Raw genomic sequence first — 6,500 nt, 5'->3', positions numbered from 1 at the left:
CATTAGAAGTATGATACGCAGGCAACTAATTTGTGCTTTGGACATAGATCTTCAATTGGAGGTCCTGGGTCACAGGCATGACTGGGAGATCAAGAGAAGTTCAGATGTAAGAGTATCTGTTTTAAGGTACATCGTAGAGATAGAGCCTGAAGAGGGAGAGTGGGGCATGAAGATTATCTGCATTGTGGTGTAAAACTGCCCCTATGTTTTAGGAGAGCATCTAAGCAATGAGCTTCAAAGCCCTTCAAAGGGCCGTTCCCTTTTAACGTGCAGAAGCAGACCTTGCTTGACGTGGAGATATACAAGATTTATCCATGCAAGTGATGCCCAACTAGGATGTTGTTGTGTATGTCCGTATGCCTCTGGCAGCCACAGGTATTGTTGATCAAATTCAATGCCATCAGCGACTTGCATAGTGAGTTATAACCATATAACCATATAACAATTACAGCACGGAAACAGGCCATCTCGGCCCTACAAGTCCGTGCCGAACAAATTTTTTTCCCCTTAGTCCCACCTGCCTGCACTCGTACCATAACCCTCCATTCCCTTCTCATCCATATGCCTATCCAATTTATTTTTGAATGATACCAATGAACCTGCCTCCACCACTTCCACTGGAAGCTCATTCCACACCGCCACCACTCTCTGAAAGAAGTTCCCCCTCATATTACCCCTAAACTTCTGTCCCTTAATTCTGAAGTCATGAGTTTTCGGCTGAATTCCTTTGCTTCTCCTACAAAACAAGGTCCAGCATTGCACGTTCAGAAATATGAATTAGAAACTATTGTCAATAATTTTAGTGAATGATACAAGGGACCAGGTTCAAGGATCTGACTAGTAGAACCGAAAAAGGCTCACACGTCTGTTTAGTTGCCAATCAGTTTTATTGGCAAGAGAAAACAAAAACAGTACTTGTCTTGGTATGTGTGGGGTCCAGTTTACAGCAGCACTCCTCTCTCTCTCTCTCTCTCTCTCTCTCTCTCTCTCTCTCTCTCTCTCTCTCTCTCTCTTTTTGCCTCCGTCCGTGGCACTGATCCCGACTCAGCCCATCGCTGAACCCCTCTCGTACATGAACTTTATTGGCAAGAGAGAGAACTAAAAGAATACTTGTCTTGGTATGCAATGGGTCCATTTTCCAGCAGCACCTCTCTCTCTCTCCCCCCCTCTCCCCCTCTCTCTCTCTCTCTCTAAGGATTTGAGTATAGGAGCAGGGAGGTTCTACTGCAGTTGTACAGGGTCTTGGTGAGACCACACCTGGAGTATTGCGTACAGTTTTGGTCTCCTAATCTGAGGAAAGACATTCTTGCCATAGAGGGAGTACAAAGAAGGTTCACCAAACTGATTCCTGGGATGTCAGGACTTTCATATGAAGAAAGACTGGATAGACTCGGCTTGTACTCTCTAGAATTTAGAAGATTGAGGGGGGATCTTATAGAAACTTACAAAATTCTTAAGGGGTTGGACAGACTAGATGCAGGAAGATTGTTCCCGATGTTGGGGAAGTCCAGAACAAGGGGTCATAGTTTAAGGATAAGGGGGAAATCTTTTAGGACCGAGATGAGAAAAACATTTTTCACACAGAGAGTGTTGAATCTCTGGAATTCTCTGCCACAGAAGGTGGTTGAGGCCAGTTCATTGGCTATATTTAAGAGGGAGTTAGATGTGGCCCTTGTGGCTAAAGGTATCAGGGGGTATGGAGAGAAGGCAGGTCGAGGATACGGAGTTGGATGATCAGCCATGATCATATTGAATGGCGGTGCAGGCTCAAAGGGCCGAATGGCCTACTCCTGCACCTATTTTCTATGTTCTATGATTGCGGTGGATGGTGTCCATTTTGTGAATGGTATCTGATGTTGTCACAGTGAACTATTGGTGGAGAGAGTGGTGGATCTCTCCCCCCCCAGTTCAGAGGGAATGTATTCATTGCCGCTGCCTCAAAGTTTGCTTTCATGCGACATACATCGGTACGTGGTGATTCAATTGAAATACAGGGAAATCGATATCTGGTGTTCCACATTGCTTTGTAATTTCAGCAAATACTTTGGTTTAATATGTCTGTTTACAGTATTTAGCTCACCTGGTGGGTAAGTTGCTGGTGGTCGAATATGTTTGACGACATACGGTTACCAATTGTTAAATAAATTGTCACATGATATTGATTTTATTCTGCCCAAGTGGTTGGTATATGCCACGACTGTGATGTTGTTAATTTATAAACAAACATGCAAAATGGTGCACTACTGAATAATATGCTTTTACCAATAGAACGTACTCAATATTTCCAACTAGGTTTTATGCCCAGTGTCTATAGTGAAGACGACTCCAGATTAGTCCATTTGCCACCATGTTCTGGGTATGGGTATTTAGTTTAAACATTAGCACCTTAGCTCTAATGGAAAGGTTCAAGTTAAGTAGCTGGTAATGCTGCTACTAACTCCCAATTACTCTAGCCACTAGTTGAATGGTTGGTTGATTGTTACCATTAATTGTTACAGGTTGTGTCATATGCTGACTCTCCTTATGGCAATGTTATAGATGAGTGGTAGAGTTACTTGAATACTAGATAGTCAATAGTTGGGGATGGTGTCAACGTGGATCTATCTGGATAGTATGACAGAGCCCAGGCTAAATAAGTTTTAGTAGCTAATGCTGCTGATTAGCTATTCTCATGGATTTGTCTGTCGTCAATATCATAGGGACATGCCATGATGATATGTTCCTTAATAGTGTCAGGGCTGGTTTGAATATCTGGAAACAGTTTTGGCTCATATTAGCCATTGTCAATAATTTATACTGCCATAGTTACCCCATCCAGGTAAATTGTGGTAACTCCGAAAATCTTATGAATGGGTACTGAATAGTATGCATCTTTTAAGTTGATGTCTACCATAAAGTATCCTAGGAAATCCATGGTTAGCAGTTACAAGTTTCCATAAGTGTGTAACCTGGTGAAAATACTCAAGTGGTAAAGTCAATGATGGTGCAACATTCACCATCTTTGGGTTTGTTGGTACCAAAGGTTCATATTAGGCTTCTTTATGACCCCTAGTATATCTTCTCCAGTTAGCTAGTCCCTCCTGTTCTTTTTTAATGGGAGGGTAGACCCCTTTGGGGTGCATGCTGAACTGGTAATATATGGTCCCTAGATAAGGGACGTATCAGATATTAAACTGATAAGAACAGATACTACACTTGATCTTAGCCAAAAGGCCGAGAAGTGATGGGTTTCGTAATTCAATTTTTATCCTTGAATACTTTTGGTATATAACTAACAAGTGTGATAGTTCTTCATGTTCCCAACCCAGGTGTGATCCCCCCTCCCCCTCCCTGTTAGTACAAACCCTTCATCTTTTCTGTGATGGTAGGAACCATACTTATCTGTCTTCACTGTTGTTTAGTGGTGTGTTCATTTCTTTGGTTTCTGGTTCCTTGTCTGTAGGGATGGTGTTGTTGGGGGGTGGCGCATTTTCCATGGGGCCCCGCTCTGGACCCTGGCCTGAAAGGGCTTACGGGGGTTGGCATGCTTTCACCAGTACTATTAAGTAGGCGCCTACTGGTGGACGCGTGGAGGTACTGCTGTCTGGTTTTGTGTGGTGTTCATTCCAGGCCCTGCCCTCTTGATGCCGAATATTTTGGATACTTCGTCCAGTTTCTTAGGCTTGGTTTGGTAACTTAGCCAGATAGCAGTATCTGTGGTTGTGAGGTCGGCGTTCTCACAGTCCTGTGAGTTTTTTAGGTTGAGGGCAGGTTTTATAACTTCCTTCGAGAAGTTGTGGAGCATACTGTGAACAGTAGGTTCAGGTGTTTTGCCATACTACCCTGCCCCTCTGGAATGAGCATGCAAAAATGATAGCTGACGTCAGAGGTATCAAATGCAATTTAAGATATTTGGGTTTTAAAAAGCTATGCTCAATGTACCCCAATAATGGTGGGCACTTTGAGTAAATGCAATTTAGGGGAGGCGTGATGAAATCCAACGCCTCATGACTACCTGTCTTGGAGAGGTTTTTTGAAAAGAACAGGTGGTAAGCTGGCCGTCAGTTGAGACTGAAAAGCCATCTCGCTAGTGGTGGAGCCACATAGCGGCCACACCCAGCAGCTCTTCCTGATCCTGTACCTCAAGCATACTCCCGATGTTGTTCAGCCAGTGAACCCTCTTCTTGACCAGCACAGCCCTGGTCACCATCGATCCATCGATAAGGGAGATGGCCAGTGCTGTAGTGCATGGAGTGGGAGTGTTATGCTTCCTTGGCGAGCTTGCCCCTGCTCCTGAGGCAAGTCTTGCTGGAGTTTGAAGTGCCAATTCCATCTTCCGTGTCTGTCTCAAGCCCGAGGTTTGGTTGCTGGCTTTGCTGCTAAAGGCTGCCTGCCATTTTCGGGCGGCATTTCTGCGGTTCTCGGGCAGTGAGTCTCCTTGTCGGGATTATGCAGGGGTTACCGGCCAGTTTTTTTAGTTTCCCTCCAGTCCGCTGCTGTTGGTCAGACAGCTGTTAGCGGACTGGGCATCGGCTCAGTACCCTGACTGTGGACCGCAGCGTGTGCGGTCCCGGTGCCGCCTCTCCCCCCCTCCACTGACGGAACGCTCCTTCCCTGGAGTCGAACGGGGGCCGCTTCCCTCTGTTCTGCTTTGCTGTCTTCAGTTCCCCTGCAGCAACAAAGAGGAGCAAAGTAGTGAATTCGAACCTGTGGGTAAGTACTTACCTAACGGTCCGTTCCTTCAGGCTTGTAGCGGGAGCGCCTGCACTTCCGTTCGTCGCTGTTGCATCTGCGTGAACGCTATGGCGCGCATGCGTGTTGGACGGGTTATTTACGTAGTCACTCACGTGACTCCGAAGTAAAATAACATGGAATCTGGCAGTGGGAAAAGTGGGAATGGGAACATAAGCCTTTGTGCAATTAATTGCAGGCATTTCTTATCTCTTCAACCGCAGCTGTTCATACCCTCCACTCTGTCCGCAGGTATTAGAAGGGTGAGATGTGGATCTTACTGCACTGGATGCCTAATTGGAACGCCTGTGAATACCTGACATGCTGCAACAGTGGATTATGGATTAAGAGGTATCATCACTCTCACCTTCATTATCCACTCTGAAGTTGTCAGGACTTAATCCCTTCAACAATCCGACTGCTCCGTGCAAGATATTGCTGTTCGCAATTTGAAAATTAAGTTGCAGAAAGCTTTGTGCTTTAGAGCCAGATACCAGTAACAAGATTTTCACCCCAATGATTCAATTTCAGATACAACCCTCTGTGCAGTTATCTGGTATCTCCAACTCAGCACTGCCCTGCAGGCATGGACATACCGCTTGGTGCTGTGTCAAAGTCAAACCCATTGCACTGCAAATCCCAGACTGTATGAATGTTTAGCCCTAGATTGAAGTGGCAGTCTAGAATATGTCTCCGGAAAGCACACCGTAAAGTAGAAAATGGTGTAGAGCTCCATCTGTCTGTTTGGTGCTGCTTGGGTGTGAAATTGGAGCATTTACCGAATGACTAGCATCACCTTTAGATTTTCAGTGCACAATCATTTCAAAGTCCTTAGCACCAATATAACCTGTGCTGACTGATGTTGTGTCTCCATCTCATACTAGACTTGCTTGTCACCACCAATGCTGGAATTCACCGTCAAACTTGGTTGTCTTCTCAGGTGACACGCCAAGGTCGCCACGCCATTCCTCTGCTCTTCCATCACTTCTTGCTCCCAGCTACCGTCAGCAGCCGAGCTCGGAGTATTGCCTGGTTGTGATGGATGCTACAAGTCAGCACATGTGGGGCTACCTGCTGTGCATGAGGACATCTCTGGAGCAGCCCCCCTCAAGAAGCTGACTATGCTCAATTGCATCTGGGATGGCTTTAATCAGGCAACTGAATCATCCTACCACAACCAGAGAGCAGTGCTGAACTACTATCTACCTCATTGGTGACCTTTGGACTATCCTTGATCGGACTTTGCTGGCTTTACTAAACATTATTCCCTTTGGTTACTAAGCGATTCATTAACTGTAACATTGCCATCATGCCACTAACATGGCAAATCTAACTTAGCTGGACTGATTGAGAAGACCACTTCCTTCCAGCATGCTTGCTCACAGCTCTGGAAACAAACCCACACTACCTGGGCAATGCACTTACGACAACACAGAAAGAGGCCATTTGACCCATCAGGTCCAGGCCAGCTGTCAAAGACCCTGCCATTAAATCAGATTTTCCTCTCATTTCCCCGTAAGCCTGCCCATGGTTTACAGTCTTAATGAACATAGCCTGATGTAATCTACAGTTCGTGAGTAGATCAGGGTTGTGATGTGGCACTTTCGCTCATGGTATCAATTTATTTTTTCTTTTGCCATTTACATACACCTAGAGATAATTTGCAGAAGTCAATTAAGGAACTAAGCAGTCTTAAGGATTTAAGGAATTAAGCAGTCACACAAGCCCATTCAGTCTCGGGGAGAACGTGCAAACTCCACAGGAGTGGTCAGGATTACATCATGTCAGTG

The 6,500-nt window shown here is 45.4% G+C and overlaps 1 pseudogene; it reads right to left on the bottom strand.

Annotated features, from left to right (window-relative positions):
* Positions 1 to 3,111: 3,111 nt before the first annotated feature.
* On the bottom strand, positions 3,112 to 3,225 carry LOC129710907 (U2 spliceosomal RNA; annotated as a pseudogene).
* Between the last annotated feature and the right edge of the window lie 3,275 nt (positions 3,226 to 6,500).

Source organism: Leucoraja erinacea, chromosome 28, assembly GCF_028641065.1.
Source record: "Leucoraja erinacea ecotype New England chromosome 28, Leri_hhj_1, whole genome shotgun sequence".
Taxonomy (NCBI): Eukaryota; Metazoa; Chordata; class Chondrichthyes; order Rajiformes; family Rajidae; genus Leucoraja; species Leucoraja erinaceus.
Note: the sequence above shows the minus strand (reverse complement) of the source record. Positions and strands in the feature narration are given on the sequence as shown.